Source organism: Pieris napi, chromosome 16, assembly GCF_905475465.1.
Source record: "Pieris napi chromosome 16, ilPieNapi1.2, whole genome shotgun sequence".
Taxonomy (NCBI): Eukaryota; Metazoa; Arthropoda; class Insecta; order Lepidoptera; family Pieridae; genus Pieris; species Pieris napi.
Genome location: NC_062249.1, coordinates 2,265,291 through 2,292,508, shown reverse-complemented (window position 1 = coordinate 2,292,508; position 27,218 = coordinate 2,265,291). Strand labels below are relative to the sequence as shown.

Genomic DNA, 27,218 nt, shown 5'->3' with positions numbered 1-27,218 from the left:
TTTTGCTTTCTTAAATCCAGATATCACCCAGAATCGTACACACCGTATATATATATTCTACATAACTTGCATTTCGTAATTCATGTCATATAACATACCCGCAATTCACAAATTGTATCTGCAAACTTCAGCTAAGTAACGTGTATGTTAAACTTTGTCGTTCTTAACGGTCGGAGAAATAACTTGAAAGCGTTTCGTATGTTCAGAACCTAGTTAATACGAGCCAAGGCACTTCTGCTTATGCTGGCTTTACGTAGGAAATTTTATTAGAGAACAGGCGAGATTTTTAAGGTTAGAATTTATACTAGAAGTAGTTTTGCCGCCTGTTTCGCCTTACACACACATACGACAATCTATCCAAAAGCTGGCGCGGCCGCTTTCCAAGAGCAGGCGGAAAAAATAAACGTTTAAAATGTTATAAGAGTCTTTCCTCCAACTTTGATTTTGTACCCCAAAGAGTAGAGACTTTTGGGCCGGGGGGTTCAAGTGCATAGGCTAATTAATGATTTAAATTGGCATCTGGTAGGTAATACTGGTGACCCCCGAGCTGGTGCTTTCCTTGCTCAACGAATAACTATCGCAATACAGCGAGGAAATGCTGCCAGCGTTAAAGGGACACTTCCACAGGGGCCAAACTTTTTAAATTGGTATTAAATTTCTTTTATCAATTTTTAATTATTATTATTACTATGTAGGTGTAATATTGTAAATTGTATTGTATGTTGAAAACTATAAATTAATTCTACATTGCATGCAAAACAATTTAAATATATAAAGTACTAGCGGACCCGACAGACGTTGTCCTGTCTTAACTATGAATATTGATTTCAAATTGGTATAATGAATTAAAAAATATTTCAGAAACAAAGTGTTTATTATTCTAATGCTTTATGTTATACAACATTCTTTGTTTGTTTTTCTGGCTCGCATATTATTATATTATCAATATAATAACTCCGATCGAAGCATTTAATTTGAACGATATTCATTTTTCTTACATCCTGTGACGATATATGCAGCACGCATTCTGTCAATGTTGTGTTGTGTCAAACGCCATAAGGTTACACCAAAAAGTTCGAATTGTATGGTGGTTAAGTATTCTTCAATTTTCTAATTTTCCGCGCAATTTTTTTATTTTATAAGAACCTTCTCCTGAAAATTACAAACACAACAAAAAAAAATCAGACAAATCGGTCAAGCCGTTTTCATGTGATGTCGTGACAACGGAAAACGGGTTTCATTTTTATATATATAGATAGATTACAACCAATTATTCTTGAAGTACGCTTGCGGTTTTAAACGCAAGCACCGCAAGCGTCTCCAAGAATCATTGTTATTACGCTACGTCGTAAGATTACCATTTAACATTTGAACAGTACATTTCCGTAACTTTTAGGCCCACATTTTAGAATAATTACACAAACATCTGTCAAATATTTCTTCTGTGTGCATGCATATTTGAGAGCGAGACTAAATGAACCTTTGTTTGCGATATTCTTTTTCAATCGTGAAATCGCTCATAACATTTCTTTTCAATTACATTCGGGATTAAATGGAATGTAAAGTATAATAAGCACTTGTGTGCACAAGTGTATATTATTTTTCAAATCTCCATTGTTTACTGTGTGAGAGGTCTGTGGTTCGTAAGGAGTATCTTATCTTAACTGTCAATTAAAGAAATTAAGTGATACCGCCATGGACGCTAACAATGCCAGAGGGCTCGCGAAGGCGTTGTCGGCCTTTTAATAATAGGCCCGTTTGCCTCCTATAACATACAAATATACATATATTTAAATTTAATTATTTGACCAGTTGTACAAATAATTAAACGATAATGTTGAAATTATTTGTACAGTGGGGCAATTTTAATTAAATTTTAACTAAAATTTAAAACGTTAAAGAATTCTAATTTATGTACGAGTACTGTCTGTGTAAGGTAACGTATTTAGTTTAAATTAATCAGTAGTAATAAAAATTAAACTTAGACAATCAGAGCTTGATTCACGCCCCAATTCATTTAGTCTAACGAGAAAATTAGAATTAACGAAAATCAAATCAACGTTCGCGTATTTATTAATCAAGATCTAAGCAAAGCTCTCGTATATCCCTCGAAATTTATTCACACGAAATTGAGGGATTCATACCTTTGTTAAATTTACAATTTGTCAAAGTTACTCCGTCAATTGTTTTATTAATTTAATAATAATAAGTCTATTTGCCTCTTCACAATTTTGCATTATAGTTTGCATAATACTGGTCACCTACTTATCTATGGCATAAATGATCAAAGTAAGGTCCTATATAGGTTGTAGCGTCACTGGATTATTCTCATTAGCCATACCACTACGAAACTTCGCTAAAAGCCCGATTGATGTATTAATGTGTTTGAAGGCACGAGTTATGTAACCTAACATAAGTTTTTTTAAATGTAATAGGAGGCAAACGGGGAGAAGGACGCCGTCCATGGACACTTACATTGCCGGAAGGCTCGCAAGTGCGTTGCCGGCCTATCAAGAATTGGTACGCTCTTTTCTTAAAGGACCCTAAGTCAAATTGGTTCGGAAATACGTCAGTGGGCAGCTGGTTCCACATAGCGGTGGTGCGCGGCAAAAACTGTCTTAGAAAACGCTCAGTTGTGGAACGACGGACGTCGAGGTGATACGGATGGTATTTTGTATTTTGCCTTGACGTCCGACTTGAGTTACATATATATTTCAGTTAATATAGAATCGCAAACTAAAGGGTAACAATCATGTTACACTTGTAGCCAATAAATTGTAAAACGTCAGTGATAAATGAGCCCTTTTGTTTTTCATTCACTCCTAAATTGTAATATACTCGTTTCCGAGGATGTCCAAAAAGTCAATACTATTATATTCCTTATAGATATTATGATGAGATTAAGAAACCATGAATAAGCCAAGCTATTTTTTTGTTAGTCTAGCGTCCCAACCTAATTTTATGTTAATTATAAGTGCTTGTTTTAAACGATTACATCCAGTTGACACTTAGAAAGAGTTTCATTTATTTGAACGATGGATGTTCTGCAACAACCGCCACCGACTTAACGCACTTACATTTTTTTTAGTTCCCAAAGTAACCAGGGGCGCTGCTCAACCTTTTTTCATAAATTATTTACACTTCGTTATATTTATAGAAAAACAAATAACATAATACATAAAAAATATAAGGCCTTATCGCTAACAAGCGATTACTTTCAGGCAACCCTAGTACGAAAAAATATTATGGGTATAGGGCAAGAAGTGAATAACCAAATTTTATAAAAAATAATTATAGAGCCACCATCTTACTGAATCTAAAACAATGTAAAAAAATTAATAAAATAAAAAGCTAATTAGGATTCATTCAATACAAAAGAATGAGAAATACAAGTACCTATTACAAAAGTTACAATTGAGCAGGATAGGATATGGTTAAGAAATATTTATGAAGAAGAGTTTTAAAAGTTGTTATAAGAATTACATTATTAGTATTTTGATTATACACATTATTTGTTTTGACGGTGGCGGAATTAGATTATTTAATCTTTTATAGATTCTAATTAAACATTTTGTCAATATCTAGTACTAGAATAATTTGGTCATCTTTTCGTTAACTAAATCAAATTAAAAGTTTTTATAAGGATTTGAAACTTTCTGTCAAATAAAATCATGTATAAAAGTTACATTAATTAAAAACTCCAACTTTCGCTACTAAAAAGATTTGAAATCGTTTAGTTAACTTAAACTTTAACTAAATACGTTAAACTTTAAGTCTAAATTGACAGTATTCGAGTAAAATATTTTAGAACTCATAAATGTCTGATTTAAAATTATATTCAAGTAATAAGATGACTATAATATTTAAATTGAATATATTATATAAACACGGCAAGAACACTTTCGTTATTATTTAAAGGTAGAATTTATTAATCAAGTAACTGAATACTGTTAAATTTCATTTCATATCTATTTCTTTACTCATATACAAGTGTGATAAGTATTGACTTTTTTTCAATAACCTAACTCTTGCAGGCAAAACATTGATTATAACAATATTATGAAACAGAAATAAATCCGGCAAATGTTGATGACACTGTTATTACATAGTGTCAGTAAAGGATAAAACTTAAGGTACCAAAAATTTTAATTAATTTATTGTAAGATTTATTTAATTTATTGTATACAATACATGCATTAAAGAACAATGCAATGGTAAATATCACGAAACAATTCGACTATGTCGGAATTGGGTACAAAAACGTCGGATCGCTAACGCATTCATGCGTCAATACATTTTTTTTAATTAACAGAAATATGTGACGGTAGAACACAATATATCCGTCCACCGACGTATCAACTCATGTTATATACAAATAGTAAAAATAAATCAATGGCGCTACAATATTTTCAATCTGACACACGCCGTCGACTTTTGGGTCTAAGGGAAGCCGGGTTTCTCACGTTTTGCTTCACCGTTCGAGCGAATGTTAAATGCGCACATAGAAAGAAAGTCCATCTGTGCTCAGCCGGGTTTCGAACCTACGACCTCAGGGATGAGAGTCGCATGATGAAGCTACTAGTCGAACATTGCTCTACATAGGTAAACAAACATTATCATAATTAAATAAATATTACTAAAAATTTTAGGTACAGAACATGTGCCTATATTATTCACACAAATTGCCAGTTTAGTATTATCAGTATATTAATCTTCTAACACCTTACAAGACAAAAGCGTGAAGCTAAATTACTTCATGATTGCACATCATGTTCTGTCGTCGTGATCCGAAGCAATTTACTATGTGCTTGACAGGTTTCCCATCAACATGACAACGAATATTAAACTCTATCCAATTAAGAGAAGTGCGAGTGATTGGCTTTGGCTGCAAAAAACATTATGTAAGGGGAAGAATTTTTGACCAATACAAATATTTGCGAGAAAAATACACATGTATATGTTGGTAACTGATAACTGGCACGATTTTTACAACCTTTTATTTAGTATATAGCTAATATATATTTTCTTTGCATAGAAAAAGAAAAGGATTGTGTGGTTTTATGAAACCACGGTAAAAGTGAAACTTTTTTTCACATTATAGACATTTAACTAAAAAAATTTGGAATAATATTCCATTAAGGGTATAAAAATCGCTTTATCAATGTTAATTTTACATTTGGAAAATTGGAATGATAATAGGAAATAATAAAAGTAGACTGAGTCTCCAACTAATATTTTATTGAACTCTGTGTCTTAGAGAGTACGACATACATAATACTTAACAATTATTTAGATTATATATATACACATATTAAATAATAGTCTATACACGACACGGTCAGCTGCTGCGAACTATAGGCGCCGCCATATTGGACTTTCACTTTATCCCTACTCCGCGGCCGACCGTCACACGACATGCAACACACAGACGAAAAAGTTTGAGACGATGTAATAAAAGTTTCACTTTAAAAGAAATGTTTTACATTCGAAATAAAAAGATTTACTTTTCGAGTCGAGTAATAAATTAATTCTCTCTATGGCTTTGTGACGCATCTAAAACTTGATTAAAGAGAGATCCAATAACACCTACCACTTAGTGAGACTAGGTATTCAATGCATTGGTTGGGCCGACCAGAGATTCATAATATTTTTCATGTCATGTAACCATAGATATAAAATTATATCTATGGTTACACAATCAATAATATTCTACGCGATAGTTTTTTGTTTTTTACATTAAAAGTTCTATCAAAAAGGTTTTATTTGTAATCTTCCCAATAGTATTTTTGGCAAATAATTAAACGATTTCAAGTCACGTTTGTGTTGGGCGTTTGTTTAGTTAGGCCACTGGTGGGCGACCGCTAGTGCTACGTAATTAATTTTATGTTAATCAACGAACTTGGTGACTTCTAATTAATTTTCATGTTTTTATACTAATCTAATCCAAAGTAGTTATGCTACGAGTGCTGGCAGCAGTTATGTTTTGCTACGTTCAATCATTTATCGACCTTTTAATAAATTTAAGATTTAAAATTTAGCTTATGGAAATTATGTGATAAATATCATGTGGTATTAAAAAGAAATACAAATTTTGACATTTCATTAGACATGTATTTTCAATATCAGGATCAGGAATTTCTATGAATCCATAGATTAAGAAGTGTTGTATGCGCTAATGTGGTATGTATACGAAGAATAGTTAATAATGGTGTGAGCAGTGTTGGCCTAGTGGCTTCAGCTTACGATTCTCATCCTCGAGGTCGTAGGTCCGGTCCCCGGCTGTGTACCAATGAAGTTTCTATCTATGTGCGCATTTGACATTCGCTCGAACGGTGAAAAAACATCGTGAGGAAAGCGCTTTGTTTTAGACCCAAAAAATCGACAGTGTGTGTCAGGCACAGGAGGTTGACCACCTACTTGCCTATTAGATTGACAAATGATCATGAATCAGATACAAAAATCTTAAGCCCAGACTAAAAGGTTGTAGCGCCACTGGTTTGTTTTTAGTTAATAGTTGAAAGTCGGTTAAAACTAATGTAGAATCTTCCGAATCACAATATTTTATTATTTATCGATTTATTGTACTGGTGCTGTAATGGTAACATACATAAACTAGATTTAAAGCTTAAAGCATGATTATTTAATTACGCGATACGCAAGTTACCCTGTGTTACAATTTCGACCTACGAAATAGTTAAACATGACACATATACAATATTATATAATAGAAGATTACAACAAAATGATAGTTGTGAATGCGAACGTAAAACACGTCTGAAAAATCCAATCGAAAAAATATGTTTTTCTCCATTTTGTTTCGATACCAGTCCTAGCGAGATGGAGTTATGATTGTTTTGGAAACTCTATTCGATTTACTATGGACTTCGTGTTCGGAAATATTTATTCCGATAGAATGTTTTGATAGATGCATAATATGGTCACTACTGGTAACCATTTTATAAATGTGTCTCCATTATTTATGGTACTTTTTATGTTTAGAGGTTTTTTCCAAAAACAATGTCTTATTACCTGACTTAAGTTGGCCTACTCTAGGCTTACAAGTACGTGTGTTTTGTGTTTTTAAGAATGACAATTTTGTTTTTATTTTTTTATGATACACAAATATATACAACCCTTTATTATCACCCCTCTACAATCAACCCCTATTGTTTATTTTTTAGTTAAAATATTTTGACTTGAACTCTGAGGTTTATATAGAGAAAAATTGACAGAAAAACCTAAAAAGTTTTCATTCCAGAAAACCGAACTCTCTGGGGTAGCATAGCAAAATGTTCCATGTTGAAATGTACTAAAAAGGTAAAATTACATTAAGGAGAAAGTATGTTCGCGGGGGCAGCTAATATAAAATAAAAATACATCAAAACCAAATAAACATTTTCAATAAAATGTGTAGCCAAAGGTCAGAAGTTTGTAATAAGCTCCTGAATAAGATTCACGTGGGAATTTCTTCTAAGCATAAATTGGATCAATCCGAAAATGTCATTATACCAAGTTGGGGCAAGCTGATAATTGAGTTCAGAACTTGGAGGGTACATCGATAAACCATGCTTGTAAAAGAAATATGTTTTATTGATAAACTTTTCGGTCGCTCTATGTACCGCGGGATCTTCCAGAGTGGAGGACGTGCAGCCATAAGCAAATGGCTAGAAGTGGAACAGCCCTGCGATTCTGTAACTCACTTTTCGAACTCACACAGTCATTTTATGATTTGGCATTCTAATAAACAATAAACTACAAGCTCCCACCTTTTCAGAATGCCAAATCATAAAATGACTTCTTCCCGACTGATTTCAGAGCGACTGCCGATGCGAAAACCGCTGTGTGAGTTCGAAAAGTGAGTTACAGAATCGCAGGGCAGTACAGCAAGCGCTGGAACACTTTTTGGGTCATAGAGCCAGCGGAATGTTTGAGTGTGATAAACTTTTTAAGAAAGTTTAGTTATTTAAACACCGTGAAACCGCTAACTTCGAAAGTCTAAATAGGGTGTAAACTTTTCTATTGATATAATCATATAGTAAGTTTCTCAATTAACTAACACATATCTTTCAAAGGAATATTTTATTCATATTAATTTTTATATTGTTTTCTTGTCTTTTGATTTTATCTTTATTTCAGGCATCTATTTAATCAAACTAATCTTGATTAAACATTACAAACATCCGCCATTTTGGCAATATACTTTCAAAATGGCGGATGTTTTTTAAGATATAATTAATTTTTTCAATTCAAGAGAAATGAAATATTAACATTTTCTGAAAACCAAACGCCGCAATTAAACAGAGGTCTCAATTATTCGGGCCCTGGAAACGAATATCCGGCTTCGAAAACTTAAGCTCTGTAATGAAATTCCTTAACAAACAAGTATAAAAGTTTCAACGGAACACGACACCCAACACTTTGTAAAGTGATCCAAGTATCGGTCTGGTTTTATCTTTAAAACTTTGCTACTTAGATGAGTACAGAGTTTTTATACTTCATACAAACAAACTCAACCCGGCGAGAGAATATAAAACAAAAGACGAAACGACGCTTAATTGACCAATAGTGAATCGGAAGGATGAATGGTGTCGTGTGTTTGTGATTGGACTGTTGCTATTGACCAATCACAATCACACGTTGCTGTTGTTTTCCATTTCCACCTTTCAATTTAAACGATCAAACAGGCGCGTTCATAAGTGTTTAATTTTATTAAACACGTAAAAAAGTCTATTAAATATGTATTGTAATGTGTATTCTTTATTTAAATTCAAAAATAATTTAATCATATTACCTATACACATTATACACTTATGGTCATCAAAACTTTGATTTGACGACTCATTGGTCTAGTGGTTAGTACCCCTGACTGCGAATCCATGGGTCCCGGGTTCGATCCCCGGCTGAGACGAACATCGATGTGATGAGCATTTGGTGTTGTGCTTAGGCGTTGGGTGTTTAAATATGTATTTAAATGTCTATCTATCTATAATATGTATGTATATCCGTTGCCTAGTATCCATAACACAAGCTTCACCAGCTTAGCATGGGACTAGGTCGATTGGTGTGAATTGTCTTTAAAAAAAAAAAAAGGGTGCGTGTACTTATGTACGCGCGTAAGAAGTTATACTTCTTTGGCATTATTAAAAATAGTTTTTGATTGCATGCAAATAATTAATTACAATTAAATAATCAAAGACTGGAAAAGGAGTCATTAAAGTCAATAAAGTTCAGTTTACATTTGAAAAATTAATTAAATAAATATTTATTATTATTCTCTTACATTAAACAAATAAAACACTATTTATCTTTAAAACATTTTTATTTCATTATACTATTTATTTTTAAGTGACTGTCTTCATCAGAATTTCGGTTTGTAATTTTAAATTAATCATTACTTGGTTGTGCATCTACGAGGCTTCTCCAAAACTAAAACTACTACTTGCTTTCTGCAACAAATAAGAGAATATTAATTTAAGCTCTGTCCATGCAAAACTTAAATTTTTTTATAATTCATATTATAAATTTTTTAACACATTTATATTAATATAATTATATAAATGTGTTAATAATATAATTTGTAGCACATGCTACAGACCTGGATAGCAACTTTCTTTTATTCTATTTAGAGATAGAGATAATTTAAATATAATACCGGTGTCTTCCTTGTAGGTTTCTTTGGAGTTGTTTGGGGATTCTTGTTGTTCAGTTCGACATGATTTTCTTTAACCTTTCTTTAATCCTACAAAATAATGAAATTGTTAAGTTATGTTGTCACTGTTGTGCACACCTTTGTTTGGCTTTTTTAGTATTCAAGTTATGTCAAAACTGATTTATTACCTTGTCATTGTTGGCTTTTGGGATATCAATTGTTTCCAAAATGATTTTATTTGTAATATCCTGAAATATATAAATAACATCTATTAATTTAAGTATCATGGTGAGTGGTTCGCACTCAGGTATTAAGGTGTATTATACCCACTGTCCATTATAAGTGGGAATGGGCTCACTTCTGGCTGGACAGAGTTTCGGTACTACAAGTGCAACATGGATGTTTTGAGGTATTACAATATCTCTAACTACCTGTAGGGGAATAAAGTACTGTTGTGAGCATATGCCTATGCTTGAAAGGTTGAACCTTGAACATCACCATACATCATATTTATAATTAACATTCCTACGTCGACACCATCACAATCAAATTCATTGAAATCTACTTCAAACCGTTGCGGTATCATCTCTGCCATATCCATTGTGTCTCGAGAAGGTGATGGTGGCTTTGTTCCACCTCCAGTTTTAGATGTTTCACGGCGATAAGATGACAACTCTTTTTTTGTATTCAATTTAGTGCACTTCCACTGATTCATCAATTGTTTTTTGTCTCTTGTCCTTATATTTGCTAGATTAAATCTGAAAAATTACATGTTTTGATTAAATAATGTGGTCATTTTTTTGAGATGCAGGTACTTATTAAAATGTTTACTTCTCTGTTATATCGCTCCAAGCCTTCATTTTCTCCTTATTAGTATTCGTGCTTAAATCTTTGTTCTCAATTATTGATAGGTATATAGAATATTTCTAAAACGTTGCTGTAACAAACGCAATAAACATAAGCAATGAATAATGGTTCATGTTTCAGTTTTAATCAACAATAATACTCGATAATACCTACGGATAGTTAACCTCAATTGTATTGAAGCACTCAGGAAGGTTGGCACAGTTTTTTCACAAATATTTTATCATATTAATTAGTTTTGATTTAGATATTAAATTTAAATCACTTCTGATTATAATTCAGACGCACATATAAAATTCGCACTTGTATAATGAAAATAACTAGATACATAGATAATCTTTTATTTTAAACAATAATTCAAACTCCTATATTTGTTTAAAAGGTAAATGTCAATGTCAGATGTCAATTGTCATGGATATTCAAAATTCTTGTTAAGCTGCTAAGCTAAGAAATAGAATATGCGTGAAGTTAGCTTATATTCTATTTCTTTTGTAGATTGCGCACGCTATAATCACACTCCGAATTTTGTGTCATAGGTGCGCGCGCATCGTAAAATTTCACTCTCATCAAATTTTCATAACGCGCCTAAAGAAGTATAACTTCAAAAATATGTTGAAATGCTTCTAACTTTAAATTTAGTTCTGTGTGCTTCTAACTTCTCAAATTGAAGGGCTTTAGTACTGTTTATTTCTATTTCAGGTACATACATTTGTACTGTTACGTTGTGATAGAGGTATACTAAATAAGATCAAGTTAGTAGGTGTTCTACCTAAAGAGCCTAGACATACAACCGCGGTGAATGACTGCGGCACCTTATTTTGCTTTCAACTCTCGTTTTTGACCTAATAGAGCAGTACTATAGAAAATCAATCGCACTTGAACCATTCGGTCAAATGACAATCCACTAGAGACGTGGAACAAATTACAAACTCCGATTGAAATCGACACCACATGCCCCATAGTCCCTTCTTAACAACTTGTATGAAGTCAAAGTAAGATATCAATACCATGAGGAATATATTCAAATTTATATAATGGTACGGGAGCCCACGATGCTAAATGGGGATTTACTCGAGCGTCGTAGAGACCTATTGGGATGCAAAGCTTAGATAATAAGAAGAAAAAAATGTTATATGATATATACCTTTTCATCGGTGGGGGAAGCGGCTATAGATTGTTAAATATGTAAAAAAAAACTGTTGCATGGACATCCTCGAGCGCGTCAGATATTGATAGCATCAATGCCCTACGTATTTTTAATAATGTACGTATGTTAATCTGATCGTTTGCATGATGCGGGTGGTTGTATTTAAGGGTTGAAAATGAAAAAAAAAATAAAAATTATCGAGCGCGTCAGATTTTCTAAGGGAGTGTTAAGTGCACCAAAAAAAAGCTCTCATTCACTAATCTGACGATTTCGATGGGACGCAAACCCACGGCCATTTTCATAATTTGCAAAAAAAATACTCAATCGCAATTTTGAAATACTCAAGCGCGTCAGATTAAGATATATGTGGTTCATCTTTATGTTCTAAACGTACTGTCTCATAATCTGACGATTATCTAGAGGGATTCGCCTGATCTGACAATTTTTTTTTTAGAAAAACGGTTCACCTAAAGGGCCATCCCTGCAACTTCCCGCTAATTCCATTCCTGGGCGCTTAAAATTGATATTTTGAGCTCGCTGAGTTCAAAGAAATAACATTTCTATGCATTTGAACTCTCCCAGCTCGAAAGTCTGATAGAAGTTTCATAGAACACTATTTTTGGAATTTTCAAACCGCAATAACTTTTGAATGGATCAAGAAATTTTCACGCGGTTGGCGGCATTCGCCGCAGTTTTATCATCATCATAAGTAATTTTGCAATTTTAATTGATCGAACCACAAATTTCGGAGTAATCCTGAAAAAACACTTTTTCGGGTTTCTTTCGTTCACGATATCTTTCGAAGTAATCAACCGCTTTTGACCAGCTTGGTGGCAATCGACGTGGTTTTTCAAGCTTGAAAAATAATTTTTGAAGTTGATCGATAAAGAAACTATTTTAAAAAAAAGTATTTCTTATTTTTTTTTAGATTTTTCAAAATTTCTCAAAATCTATCGGTCCGAATCGGTTCAAATTCACAGGAAATGTAATTTTAAGGGAAATATTTAGAACGCCGTTTAGTAGATTCCGATCGGTTTAAGGAAATGTAGGCATCACGCAGCTGCACGCATTTAACTTTATCGACGAATTTTTGTTATTTCGGCTTGCGGAAATCGTCAGATTATATATTTTTCATTATTCTTGAATTATTTCCTTCAAAATAAAAAAAAAAATTAGCTACGCTCGAGAATGTCGAGATGACGTTTTTTTTTACAACTTTGTTTGCCCTCCCCTTTTTTTCCGTCACTCTCAAATTGTCAGATTAGTGGAATATACACTTTTTAGGATGTAATTAACTCACCCTACCTTAATCTGACGCGCTCGGGAATTTCTGATGGTCAATTTTTTTTTACTAATCTGATCCTGTCTCCTTCACGGGCGTCCTTATATATGGGCCTCATATTTTGTGGAGGTACTTAACCGGGTACAAGGTATCCCCCTATATATTAATCTGCCGCGCTTTAGTAAATCCCGAAATCCCCTCTTGGGCTCCCCTACCATAATACTAGCTGACCCGGCAAACGTTTGTTTTTCCATGTATATTATTTCTAGGAAACAATTGTTTAGTTCAATAAAAATAACTATCTACAAAAATAAAAATAGGGGTTGATCTTGGAGTGAAAATTCATAGAAAAATAAAAACACAAAATAAATTCTAAAAAATAAAAAAGAAATTGTTGGGGGTGGACACCCCTTATTACTAAAGGGTTTGAAATATAGATAGTAGTCAATTCTCAGACTTAACTGAATATGCATTAAAAATTTCATAAGAATCGGTCAAGTCGGAGGAGTATGAGTATATTTTATATAGTATATATTTTATATTATTCCTAGTTCTAGAAAGTATTAAATATTTTTTTTATATTCGGCTCTGTTTTATTCGAACTTGTTAAATCAATTTTAGTCTAGTAAATGTGGTGTTGTACACACGACCACTGTAACTATTTAATCCAATTATTAATGTAAACTGATTTAAATCACTTTGTCTAAAACTGTACCGGTTTTCTAGAATACTACATTCTCAAACAGGAAATAGTTGTGCTAAAGCCGAACGCGTTTCATATTTCTGTGTGAGAGAACAATTCTGTTCAATTACATGTTCTTTCAGCTGAAAGAACAGCACACATATTTAATGTATTTATGTATTAGAAATAACATAAATGCATTAAATATGTATTAGAAAAAAAATGAAGTATCTTAACCTCCAATTTTGATAGACATTTTCCTTATACGCAAGGTAATCAGAAATTAGTCGTAAACTTTTGGGTTTAAAACATGTCGGAGGAGCAGAGTTGAAATAATTTCGTATTTTTAAAGAACGCTTTACCGAGATCATTTAACATATTAATTTTAGACCAGTGCAGATAGCCTTTAAAATAAATAAAAAGTGAAAAAAATTACAGTAGGATGAAACCCATTAGAAAAGCAGGGGAATATGATCAAAATGAAAGGAAAAATAAATTACGGTCGATCTGAGGTCGGGAAGGGGTAGGGGGGGAGTTTTAAGGGTAAAAAACGGTTTATCTCGATTTCCGGCAAAACTACAAGTCCTATCGAAGAAAGTTAAATAGCAAAGTTGGAGGTAATAAAAAGATCTAAAACTTTTGTATTCACACATTTTTCACATAACCTCAAAATTTATGTGAAAAATTCAAAAAACCAAGTATTTGGTTTTTTATTTTTATCTTTAACAAAAATATTTTTTTTTTAACGAAATTTGGTGAAAACTTACCTTTCTATGTCCCAAATACACTGTAATTTATTTGAATAAAAATATTTATTTGTTCACCTTATTTTGAATTAATATCGAAAAAACACCCTAATTTTCAATCGAAAATTCTGACGTCAAAATTTCAGCTTTTTTCAAAAAGTTGGTGTGCTTTTGGTTCGTTGAAATCTCTACTTTCCTATGGTAAAAAAATATTAATATATTACCATAGTAAATCTTCTCAGAAAACGCAAAAAATCGTATGCAGTAACGCCCAGACCGGTCATCCCCTTCCTTACTTCTCTATGAAATACGAAAATTTTAGCCCATCTAAAGGCTATTTTTTTTTTTTAGGTCACTCAGGTATATATAAGTTATCTTAAAATAGTAATAAATAGGCATCTGATTATAGTTTAAAGAAGATTCATAGAGAAGTAGGGAAGGGGATGACGTGTCTGGGCTTTACTGCATACAATTTTTTGCGTTTTCTGAGAAGATTTACTATGGTAATATATAAATATTTTTTTACCATAAGAAAGTAGAGATTTCAACGAACTGAAAGCACACCAACTTTTTGAAAAAAGCTGAAATTTTGACGTCAGAATTTTCGATTGAAAATTAGGGTGTTTTTTCGATATTAATTCAAAATAAGGTGAACAAATAAATATTTTTAATCAAATAAATTACAGCGTATTTGGGACATAGAAAGGTAAGTTTTCACCAAATTTCGTTAAAAAAAAAAAAATTTTGTAAAAGATAAAAATTAAAAACCAAAAACTTGGTTTTTTGAATTTTTCACATAAATTTTGAGGTTATGTAAAAAATGTGTGAATACAAAAGTTTTAGATCTTTTTATTACCTACAACTTTGCCATTTAATTTTCTTCGATAGGACTTTTAGTTTTGCCGGAAATCGAGATAAACCGTTTTTTACCCTTAAAACTCCCTCCCCTACCCCTTCCCGACCTCAGATCGACCGTAATTTATTTTTCCTTTCATTTTGATCATATTCCCCTGCTTTTCTAATGGGTTTCATCCTACTGTAATTTTTTTAGGTTTCAAAAATTATCGGCACTGGTCTATTTATCCAGTGACGTGTATCAAGTTATACAAACTGCAAATTTGCTTTAAACATTATTATAGTGTAATAAAAGCGAACCTGCGTTTTAATTACGTACTACGAAAACAATGGGTACAAAACGAAAACAATGAGTTTGACGCGGTGGTCTAGTGGTTAGTACCCCTGACTGCGAATACCCCATTCCGGGTTCGATCCCCGGCTGAGACAAACATCGATGTGATAAGCATTTGGTGTTGTGCTTAGGTCTTTATATGTCTATCTATCTATAATATGTATGTATATCCGTTGCCTAGTACCCATAACACAAGCTTCACCAGCTTAGCATGGGACTAGGTCAATTGGTGTGAATTGTCCAATCATATATATAAAAACGAATGTTACCGTACTTAAGAGGAGTGTTCTCTATAATTCACAGTTATATGCCCACCTCTTACAACTGGTATTGTTACTGCTTCTATATTATAAGCTTCCGCCCACAATTTTACCATACTATAGGGAATTATACACTCAAATCTTCCCCAGAAATAATACTATATATTAATAAAAATTGTACAAACATCCGTTAGGACGTTTTCGAGTTTATCCAACTCATAGAGACGCAGTCGGGAATGTAATTTTATAATATGCTTTTATATTTTACAATTATTGTTATTTTAAATGTGTGTCATTGTATAAGGTAAAAATAAAAAAATTGGTAAACGCTTTTAATTTGGTTGTGTATTTTCTAAGATGCAAGTATCACAAATAAACGACGTTATACCAAATTATAAAACTAGATGAATATATTTCTAGATATAAACGAAAACATTGAAACGATTTAGACATTAATAATTTTATGTCATTTCTCGTAATAAAAGTGAACAAACTCTGCGAATTAAAAAATAAATAAAAGAGATGTGCCACTTTTGTAATTTTTGCCTATTTTTTTTTAAAGACAATTCACACCAATTGACCTAGTCCCATGCTAAGCTGGTGAAGCTTGTGTTATGGGTACTAATCAACGGATATACATACATATTATAAATAGATAGACGGGTCATTCTTCTTTTTAACCTACAATTAGTTGTCTCCACCAATCAGTGAGAAAATAAACAAGGAAATTACTATTATTTTTTTCTTAATTGTGTTTCAACATGCACTGTACTATATGCATAATGGCTATGCACGATCAAATAACAAATATATTGAATAATTTAATTGTAAAAGTACGTGACAAAGTAGTAAATCCGCGTGACAGAAGTGTATCTCATACAAATTCCCTATGTCTCCCGCTACCTAAGCTTGCGTTTAATCCATAATATTACGAAAAAATTATATGATGACACGAAACATAAAAATATCTTATAGCTCCTAAATATATTGCCTATCATGCAATAGCAACCATTATTTTTTATCACTTTTAATAAAATATTTAAAAAATATCAAATACTTGTCTCCTAATGCCTGGTGTTTTATTTTGTAAATTCTGTCACGTGGGTTGTCCTTCGAAATACGCGTTTGTGCCGCTCGTCTTTGTGGCCTGTGATTGAAGGTTTAGACCTCCTTCCCCCCCTTGGTACACTTTCCCCTATGAGATCAAAAGTCAGCGCGTCAATCGCTCGAAAGCTGTGACAGAAGGTGTGTGTTTTTATTCGGCTACCGTGTTTTTGTTCGTCACGTAAGTAATGGATTCAAAATATAATTATTATTGTTACTTTTTGTTGTCTACTCTTACGTTATAAGAAATATTTTGTTGTCAATGAGTAAATTATAAATTCTATGTCAGCTTTTAAATGTTATCGACTTAGCAACAAGTTTTTACCCCTACGTCACATGTCAACTCTGTCACACTTTTACCTAAAGGCAAACAATTTTTTCGAAGATTATGGGTTTCGCCAAATATCCTGGAACTTCTTTGAATCAGGGCATGGAAAAGGAGCTTCTGATGGTTGGAGGGACAATGAAACGCCAAGGTGATGCCATAGTAGGTAGAGGAAACTATATTGCAGATGTTCTAATTATTGTGCACTTTCAAGATGCCAACAAATTTAAACGGTTCATTTTGACAGACTAAGACTTAGAAAAGGTAGCAGCAACGATTCCAAATAATATTGTGCCCCTGAAAGGAACAAAGCAAGTCCACCAATTGTTCACGGAAACTCGTCTTAAACCATAGGGTATTTAGTTGTTGCTGTGAACAATTCTGTTCTTACGACGTTGTTGTCTTATTCTAAATTTATCAGCCTCTGCCTATATATATATATATATACTGTGGGCGTGTTCTTATCTAACGAAAAAGAAGACGATATAATTCATGATGTGGAAGATTTCATGCTCACTGATATTATGAACACAATTAAAATGCCCCGAAAAAGATTTTACGATATTATGTATACATAATCCAGCCCAGATGAATCAACCAATGAAGATCAGCCTTTCGCCACGCTTTAAACGAAAGATCCAACTGATCAAACTGCTGTCTGCGGTACTTCTTACCAAACACTCCAGGCTCCGAATGTTAATAAAAAGGGAAGAGACAATATTTCTAGTTCGAAGAGCCACTATCAATATTCGAAAAATAAGACTTTCTATCAATGGCTTAATGATTATTTTATTTTATGTTTTTGGAAACGTTAATTTGATGTCAAGCTATACTAGACTTTAATTACTTAAAACGAATGAGTAGTCATTTAATTTACTAAAATATGAATCTCTTATTCTAAAGGTTCTCAAATGTGATTTCAATAATTATCTAAGTACGATCTCATGTTATTTTATATGACAATGATGAAGACTGAAAAGATGTATAACAAAATAAATTATTTTAGAAAAATAAACCTGTTTTATACCAAAACGCAGCCTGGTATCCCCTAGAATATCAAACTCCGTCACGATGTTGTCTCCTGATAGGAAAATTATTTTTGTCTTTTATATATTTTGTTATGACTAGTGCAACATTTAAAATTTATATTTATATTATTTGATTATATTGCTATCTGTGATATTGGTATTTATTTTTAAATGATAGTAAAAATTGATTTATAGCAAAAAATACATTTATATTAGCAGAAAATGTGACGGAGTGGTATTAGGTCACGAATAAAACATATTTTATACATACAAATGTATTATATTAATATGTTTTCTAAAAGCTCATTTAGTTAATTAATGTATTACAAAAGTACAAGTTATTTGACAAAGAGTATTCGATAGAATAAAATAAAAGATTTCGTGCCGAAATAGTAAATTTTTTTGTCGAATTTTTCTTTCAGGCCTAGAAAATCGTACAAAAATCTGTAAACATCTCGGCAAACCACTTTTTCCAATAGAATAGAAAATCTGCTATCAGAATATATATATAAACTGACAAGAAAGCTTTATAGTTTTATTTTAAAAATTGAGCTAAAGCTTTATCAAATTGTAGGTTTAAAAGAAGATCGACCCAGACATAAATACATATTTAAACACCCAAGACCTAAGCACAACACCAAATGCTCATCACATCGATGTTCGTCTCAGCCGGGGATCGAACCCGGGACCCATGGATTCGCAGTTAGGGGTACTAACCACTAGACCAATGAGTCGTCAATGAGTCGTAGCCTTTGCCTTTGAGCAGTCTGCTAGATAATTAAAAATATAAAAATTAGTGCGGCTACAACCCTTCATTACAACCTCAGATTTCCGTATTTACTGATTTATTTTCATAATAAGCACGTAATAACCTTCTGCGCCCGACACATGCCGTCGACTTTGAGACTTTCCCATACTGTTTGCCTTCACCGTATGAGCCAGTTAAATATGTACGCAGAAAAAGAAATGTATTGGAGACGGGATACTAGCAATACTATTTATAAGTTGAGTATAATGCACTATGAGTTACACGAGCGGTACGTAGAGTTGACTGCTAGTAAATTAATTGATAAATTATTGCGACGATTTGAGAGTTCTGCTTACGTATACTTTTTTTTTAAATATTTACGTAGTCAAGTAAGTCATACTTTCAGTTTGCGGCGGTCATAAAACTGTGGAAACCTTAATGAGCAGAAATGTCTTGGCTCGTAAAATCGCGATTCAACCTCGTAATATTACTTGGCATGGCACTTAACTATTTAATTTATTAAAAGTGAAAACAAAATTTACCTTTTTTTTAAAAAAATACACCTTTTAAAAAAAAAATACACCTTTTTTAAAAAACAGGAGACAGGAGGCTCACCTGATTTTAAGGGAAACTGCCGCCCTTGGACACTCTCAAAGAGGGCTCACGAGTGCGTTGCCGGCCTTTTAAGAATTGGTACGTACCAAGAACGTTCTTGAAGGACCCTAACTCGAATTGGTTTGGAAATACTTCAGTGGGCAGCTGGTTCCACATAGTGGTGGTGCGCAGCAAAAACTGCCTTAAAAACGCTCAGTTGTGGAACGACGGATGTCGATTTAGCTTTTTTTATTTTTAACCCTTTTATTATGGACCTTAGCTATAATCTAATTTTCCTAGATATAAAAAAATATTGTTTTAAATATGTAATTTAATAGGTATAGTGTTCTGAGAGTAGCCCTAGTCAATTATCAGGGCACCAAACGAACAAATGTTATTATCATAGTATCGTTTCTTCATATAAAACTTATAAAACAAAAAATCATTTTCATAATTTCAATTGCTTATGTTCCGAGAAAATTAAACTCCAGTTCAGTCAAGCGTTTAGGTGGGAAAATATATTTGTAATTAATTTCTTAATTTTTAAGGAGCTTTCAAAGAGTCAAACCTATATTATAATAAAAGTTATTACAATAAATATTTTAATAAAAAAATAATATAATTCTTTTAAAAATACATAATTATAAAATGATACACATTTTTTATCGTGGTTGAATAAAACCTAAACAAAAACAGCGCAATAGAAGATTTAAGGCAAAACAAATGTTTGTACGAGCATAATTAACATTACCTTAAAATTCGCGTAATTCATGCGATTACAGAATTTTCAAAGGCACAAGCAACCTTCTATTTTTATTTCCCAGTCCTGATTTCACAAGTATAATTTAATATAAGCGGAAATGTATAAAAACTTTTTAAAATTATTTCGCTTTTTATTTATTAACACTTTATTTTTGTACCAGAAAAACAGTACTATTAAAACAATTAAATAAATAGGAGGGCAACTGGCAGCCTTTCGAGGTAACCACTGTGAAAAGAAAAATAGATAAGGTGAGCGCAAGAAGTGCAAAACTACATAAGACTTATAGTTACTTGAAAAAAATTAATGGAACAAAGCAAAGCAATTCAGACATACATATATTATGTAAACAGTGAAAAGTACAATAATAAAAAAACATGAAAAAGAAAAGTGCACATAGGTAGATTGGCGCTACCATCCTTAGATTTCTGAAAATGTTTCCTTGCCATTTTTAGGCTAGTTGGTTAGTAGGCTAGCCAGGCTTCGAATATACAACCTTTGGGTTGAGAGTCATTTCTAACACTGCTCTAAATATGGTGATATAAGTTTTACTAATCTATTGATACGAAAATAATCAATCTTAAAATTTATTTATTGATAAGTAAAATATAGTACCAAATTAATCGTATGGTTGGAGAAATATGGACCAAGATAACATAGATTATTTTGTTTAGCTTCGTCCAAACAAGATGAACGTAGTGCTATAACAACAATGACTTTTCTTTAATATATCCTATATAACCTTTTCGCTACTCAACTTCAAAATTGGACAATGAAGCAATACTTCTAATACTTAAAGGAAATTTGCCATTTTTTTTGGAAACAAATACCGCCGACCACACGATCATAAACAACGCTGCCCAAAAGTAAGTTGTAAGTTACAGAGAAATGACTGTGAAGTACCGTAAATATATATATATATATATATATATGTCAAATGGACGAGACTAGCTGCCCACGACACAGGGAATCCTACTGTGGTACACTTTCTTTTAAACTAAACATCCTTTATATTATGTGTACTAAACTTTTTTCTATATTTCTTTTCGAAACATAAATATACAGAGCTGAATTTGACGAAAGCATTACTGAAATCTAATACGAAACAAATTATAAATAAACATGATTCAAATTTCTCTCAGTCAACATTCAATCACTAGATACTTAACAAAGGAAAATAAAATACACTTTAAGAAATATATGTATGTTATTAGAGAAAATCCGCTTTTAACGAGTCAAGCTATTTTGTGGTTAAGGTTCATTATTAAAGGTCTAATAACCTTTTGATGTTGAAAGCCTCCAAAATATCCTCGCTTTTTAATAGGCTTCTGTATTTTATTTTTAATGGCATATGCGTAGTCAATATACCTTTGATTTCTTAGGGTATGTGAGCGAGTGATTTATCCTTAAATATTGTTTGTGTATGAACGCGATAAACTTAATAAACGGAACGGATTTTTGTAAGGTGCATAGTGTTTTACTAAAATAGTGTAATTCCTAAAGATAATTTAGGTGTTTCATTTATAATAGTTTTAACATGATTGAAACATGACGACTTGTTGAAGAGGTTAATAATTGTCAAACCACGCGGACAAAGCTGCAAGCGAAGGCTAATTATTAATTGCAACGCTTTTCTAGTAATTATCTCGAGTACAAGCATTAAATTACTTTTTGTTAAGTAAACAGACTTAAAAACGGACACCCGCTGTGGTTTAAGGTGTTAATATCACCCGGACGCGTTCTTAAGCAAAGGGTTAACATTCAGAGTCGAGATTTAGCGCTAAACTTTAGTACGTCAAATCCAAAACGAATATAGTGAGGTATATATCATGGAGCAGTGTTGGCCTATTGCCTCAAGGGTGCAACTCTCATCCCTGAGGTCGTAGGTTCGATTCCTGAATGCACCAAAGGACATTCTTTCTATGTTCGCATTTAACATTCGCTCTGAGGAAACTGGCTAGGCTTAGACCCAAAAAGTCGACGGCGTGTGTCAAGCACAAGAGCCTAATCACTTATTACATTAACAAATGATCATGAAACAGATACAGAAATATGAGGCCCAACCTAAAAAGATTATTGCTCCACTGATTTTTTAAATCTTTTCATGGATTGCATGATAGCAAATGAATTAGCTAATTTTAACATTGTCTAAACTTTATCAAATAAGAAATAACAATTTGACTCGGCAGTTAAATGTAAAGTTCTAGAAAGCTGCGCCAATTAAAAACCAATAAACATTGTTTACGAAGCCACAGACTAAACGCGGTTTCTAAGAAACTTACAAAATCAAGACATTTTATTCGTACATTAATTTGTACAGTTTTTATTTGAAATCGCTTTGTTTATATTAGCAATTGCTATTTAGAATTTTGTATATGGCATCGAAAATATTGTTTTATCTGAGAAACAAGTGGTTATAATGGCGCTAATAAATAGTTAAAAAGCTGTAAATGAAGTGTTGGTTTAATGTCGTAAGCGTGAGATTCTTATCCCTGAACTGGCATTCGAATCACGGCAGCGAATCAAATGACTTTTCTTTATACGCATTAAAAACCCGCTCTAACGTGGGCATGCTAAAAAAGTCAAATCATTTATTAAAAAGGCACTTTTGAAGGTAAAATTACATGTTAAAAAACAAAAAAAAAATTAATCATATGGCAATGGGCAAGAAAATCCATACTTACTCTTTTAAAATTGTTTATACAGTATTTTGCATACTGATTTGATAATTATAGATCTTCCTGCTTGCCTGATAACAACAAAATGGTCAAGATATTTAGAAATCTAAGAGACTTTTTAGTAGCGCCATTTGTGAATAAAATAATTAATCGAAAGACGGATCATAGTGAAGCGAAACGCGCCATTGATTTGACATTTATATTTTTCATTTGTTTCTAAACTGCGACGCAATCACAGACACAGCTCTTTTCTTACTTAATAGTTAATGTAAGATAGTTTTCGTGTATTTCATATGTTATTTATGCAGTGTTAGGAATACTGGCTTCAGGGGTTTTTAGTTTTTGAGACGGAACTTTTGTGTTAAGTACATCTGCAGGGCTTAGGGATCCGTTGGGTTGTTAGGTTATTAGGCCTCACCCTCTCAAATATTTAGTTATCTAGTGTAGCTTATACGTACACCGTACAATTATATACTCATGAGACCACACTTATTACATATATTCTTTTGTATTGCATCGCAATTCATGAATCCGTGAGATTAGCTTTTTATTTTTTTTTATTTTATTATTTTAGATTATGGTTGGTGATTGTATAATTTATAAGATTTGGTATTCATTTCTTGCACTTTACATTTCCTTGCTAGGGTTACCTGGAAGAGATCGCTCGTTAGCGATAAGGCCGCCTGTTGCATGCCTTATAATTTGTATGTTTGTATTATTTATTTTTCTACAAATGTAGCGAAGTGTAAATTAATAAATAAATATACATAATACATAACTCAAAGTCTGGCTGGTAAGCTACAAGTTGTATATCAGAATTTGCAACATAAAAGTCTAGCTTTTTGTTTATACATTTATTTCAACTACCTATCATTACCGTCTACCATTTAACAGCATGAACACTAATTCAATAGAAAATAATAAAAAACTAACTAAACCCTTTCATAACAAATAATGGATAACTCTTGTGAATTTTATCAGTATTGAACAGAATATATTAGCACAACATTATTAGATTTGGGAAAAGCATACGTCACTTTGCATCTCCGAACAAGTTATGAGCTCCCGGTAATAGTTGCCATTTAACAGGCCTATTGTGGGCCCTGCTACTAAAATCTTCTATCTGCATATAACAATAAATATTGGTACTCTGTACATATCTTCCCTGGATTCAGGTTTTTTTTATTGAACGCAAAAAAACACAATTATTATTATGGACAAAGGGGCAAGAGGCTCGCCTGATGTTAAGGGTTACCTCCGCCATAGACACACTCATGGGCTCGCGAGTGCGTTGCCGGCCTTTAAAAGTATCTCGGTATGTTTAAGGTCTGACCTTAAATACCCATAATAATACTTTGTACGCTCGAATTCACCCGCGTTAGTGTGATAACAAAACAATCATTTGGAGAAAACATAATTTTTCAATACTAGTAAGAACCTTCGTTTATGAGATTAGCGCTTTCCACCCAAAAAACCTATCAACTTTATATACGTAGAAAATTTCTGGATACTCTAACTTATATAAGTTACAGTTAGGTTTGAATAAAAGCTCTTCGTATATTATGTATTATTAGTTCTCCTTTATGGTAGGGGAGCCCACGATGCTAAATGGGGATTTACTCGAGCGTCGTAGAGACCTATTGGGATGCAAAGCTTAGATAAAAAGAAGAAAAAAATGTTATATGATAAATTCCTTTTCATCGGTGGGGGAAGCGGCTATAGATAGTTAAATATGTAAAAAAAAACTGTTGCATGGACATCCTCGAGCGCGTCAGATATTGATAGCATCTATGCCCTACGTATTTTTAATAATGTACGTATGTTAATCTGATCGTTTGCATGATGAGGGTGGTTGTATTTAAGGGTTGAAAATTAAAAAAAAAAAAAAATTATCGAGCGCGTCAGATTTTCTAAGGGAGTGTTAAGTGCACCAAAAAAAAGCTCTCATTCACTAATCTGACGATTTCGATGGGACGCAAACCCACAGCCATTTTCTTAATTTGCAAAAAAAAATCGCAATTTTGAAATACTCAAGCGCGTCAGATTAAGATATATGTGGTTCATCTTTATGTTCTAAACGTACTGTCTCATAATCTGACGATTATCTAGAGGGATTCGCCTGATCTGCCAAAAAAAAAATAGAAAAACGGTTCACCTAAAGGGCCATCCCTGCAACTTCCCGCTAATTCCATTCCTGGGCGCTTAAAATTGATATTTTGAGCTCGCTGAGTTCAAAGAAATAACATTTCTATGCATTTGAGCTCTCCCAGCTCGAAAGTCTGATAGAAGTTTCATAGAACACTATTTTTGGAATTTTCAAACCGCAATAACTTTTGAATGGATCAAGCAATTTTCACGCGGTTGGCGGCATTCGACGCAGTTTTATCATCCTCATAAATAATTTTGCAATTTTAATTGATCGAACCACAAATTTCGGAGTAATCCCGAAAAAACCCTTTTTCGGGTTTCTTTCGTGTACGATATCTCTCGAACGAACCAACCGCTTTTGACCAGCTTGGTGGCGATCGACGTGGTTTTTCAAGCTCAAAGGCGGATTAGTTTTTGAAGTTGATCGATAAAGAAACCACTTTAAAAAAAAATATTTCTTATTTTTTTAAGATTTTTCAAAATTTCTCAAAATCTATCGGTCCGAATCGGTTCAAATTCACAGGAAATGTAATTTTGAGGGAAATATTTAGAACGCCGTTTAGTAGATTCCGATCGGTTTAAGGAAATGTAGGCATCACGCAGCTGCACGCATTTAACTTTATCGACGAATTTTTGTTATTTCGGCTTGCGGAAATCGTCAGATTATATATTTTTCATTATTCTTGAATTATTTCCTTCAAAATAAAAAAAAATTAGCTACGCTCGAGAATGTCGAGATGACGTTTTTTTTTTACAACTTTGTTGCCCTCCCCTTTTTTTCCGTCACTCTCAAATTGTCAGATTAGTGGAATATACACTTTTTAGGATGTAATTAACTCACCCTACCTTAATCTGACGCGCTCGGGAATTTCTGATGGTCAATTTTTTTTTACTAAACTGATCCTGTCTCCTTCACGTGCGGCCTTATATATGGGCCTCATATTTTGTGGAGGTACTTAACCGGGTACAAGGTATCCCCCTATATATTAATCTGCCGCGCTTTAGTAAATCCCGAAATCCCCTCTTGGGCTCCCCTACCATTATGTAACAAAATGGAGTGCTGAACGGAACAAGTTTTTTGTGTTGCATAATTAGGCAGCCTTTAAAAGGTTTGTAATTAACGAACACTTTTCACTCTGTTAAATTTTCTGCAAAATTTTCTTTAGCGAGCTTTAAAAAATAAGTTTTGTATTGAGAAATAACAAAGTCTTTTCAACATCGTACCTAATTGATATCCGCAGTGGAAATTGCTTTTACGCATCTAAGAAGGATACATTTATAAAATGCATAGTGCATACAGTATATGAAATTATGTTCTAATATGTGTATGTGTGCTAAATTTGTGATGTCATATTTCCTTGTATTTTTAGGCATACACATTATTTTAGAACGTATAAATATAATATAAATTGGTTTACGTTAGAAGGAACCAATTTTCATATAATATTACGTCAAGGCGCAAAGTTGGATCGTTCAATGTTTACTCCAACAAAGATTAGATCTAAAGGAATATTTTTATTTTAAAGATCGAGCCCTTTATATAATATTAGCTACATTATCCGATAAACTTCAATTTTAATAGCATTTTTCAAGTTATACTTCATTTAGCGCGTTAGGGAAAAATGATGAGAGTAAATTTATACGATGCCCGCGCACACCGTCACAAAAAAAACCGACACCTTGAAGATAGCAAAAAAGTCAACATTTTAAAATAAAAATATCCAATTCTTTAATTATGTAGAAACAATTGTTTTGTGATGTTTAAATAAATTTTATTTAACTAGATAATGCGTTATAATAAAACTTTCAATGTACCTAATAAATATCTTTTTTTTCCTACTGATAGTGTCGTTTTTTCTACAAACGTAGAATAAGTTTTTCTACAAATAAGGCGAAAGATAAAGTTTTTAAAAAGATTTTTTTTATCTTACTCCAAAGAAGTATAACTTCTAACGCATGTACCTAAGTACACACACGTTTTTTTCATGTTTCTTTTAAATAATGATGAAGTTTC

General features: G+C 32.6%; 1 protein-coding gene across 1 annotated transcript in view; it reads right to left on the bottom strand.

Moving 5' to 3' along the window:
* Positions 1 to 27,218, bottom strand: part of LOC125057126 (GTP-binding protein REM 1) — a 109,891-nt gene that overhangs the window by 13,522 nt on the left and 69,151 nt on the right. The gene's annotated exons all lie outside the window — the stretch shown is intronic.